The 1,284-nt window shown below is 50.5% G+C and overlaps 1 non-coding gene across 1 annotated transcript; it reads right to left on the minus strand.

The window, feature by feature from the left end:
* Nucleotides 1-585: 585 nt before the first annotated feature.
* LOC132660469 (U6 spliceosomal RNA) lies at nucleotides 586-697 on the minus strand. Its single transcript, XR_009601812.1, has one exon. It is a non-coding gene; the product is annotated as a U6 spliceosomal RNA (small nuclear RNA).
* Nucleotides 698-1,284: the final 587 nt, after the last annotated feature.

The following is a 1,284-nucleotide window of genomic DNA, read 5'->3' on the forward strand; positions in this document are numbered from 1 at the left end:
TTTGTGAGGAATAAAATTTAAGCTGGGACTGAGAAATAACTTGGAGTTATCCAGAGTCGGAAAGGGCACAGAAGGCCTGGGCACAATGCATGATAGAGCCTTGAGGTCTCGGGGAAGATGAGAGGTTTGGAAGGAGGCCAGGGTAGCCGAAGACTAGTATGTAAGAGTGACAGGAGCTTGAGATGAATCCGGAGAAGTGGGCGGGGGCAAAAATCACAGTGGGCCTCACAGGGTACTTGTACCATCTATTCAGAAATCGGGTTATAAAGGTCTGAAATGGTGAAGTCGTCCAAGAGGAGTTCATTTCACCCCATAGCCCATGGTCATGTACGGAACAAACAGTTTTAGAGATGCACGGTGCGTTCCTTGTCCTCTGCGTATGTATCCCAGGCCATCTCGGGGCTGGATCCATGCCGCTTCCCTGCTGAAATGGATGCAAGACTCCCTCCATCCCCTCATGGGTTTCTCTGGTGCTGTACCCACACCAGCGAGATCAGAAATCAAGCCTAGAGGCTTGGCTTAGCACCCTTCCCTCCAGGGACCTCATTCTGCAGGTAGCAGGTCCTTCGAGACCATCCTCACGGGAACTATTTCGGATGTGGAAGCTTCACGAACTTGCGTGTCGTCCTTGCACAGGGGCCCTGCTGTCCTAGCTGCATCGTTCCAATTGTAGTATATGTGCTGCCGAAGTGAGCACGTCCCTGGAACGTTAGGTCCTGCAATAGCGCCGGACCCAAGTGCACAACCAGCAGATCCCTGACTTGAGAGCCTGTGACTGGTGCAACAGTAGACGACACGTCCTTACATGCAGATCACTTAATCAAGGATCAGGTCTGGGAAAGACTTCGTTTTACTCTTCCCAGCGTCTCTGTTTGCTTCTTGTCACTCTTGGTATCCTCAGGCTTATTTTTCTTCTGGCAGGTACCCCATTTTGTCTTGAACTTCCGGTCCTCTAACAACACACGTACTCTCCGGAAATGGAGGGTGTGAGAGCATGCATGTAAATGTTGACCATAGGGTGTAGCCTAGGTAGGGGTTTCTTGGCCCCAGTTTTCAGAGCTGGGGTCTAGGCCAAGGGTCCATGGCTCCCCTACTCACGTGATATTCGGATGTCTGTGTGGAGGTGTTTTTAGTGGACACCGGTAGCTTTCACCTGCCCAGCGTCGTTTCCTTCTCCTTCAGTAATATCAAGACCCTAATTACCCTTTTAGGGCCTTGATCGCCTCTGAATATTGTTCTATCTTGGTGGCACTTGCAGTCAATAAACTTCACTTCTTTTAGCCA

This window comes from Panthera onca, chromosome B4 (genome assembly GCF_046562875.1).
Source record: "Panthera onca isolate mPanOnc1 chromosome B4, mPanOnc1 haplotype 2, whole genome shotgun sequence".
In the NCBI taxonomy this organism is placed as follows: domain Eukaryota; kingdom Metazoa; phylum Chordata; class Mammalia; order Carnivora; family Felidae; genus Panthera; species Panthera onca.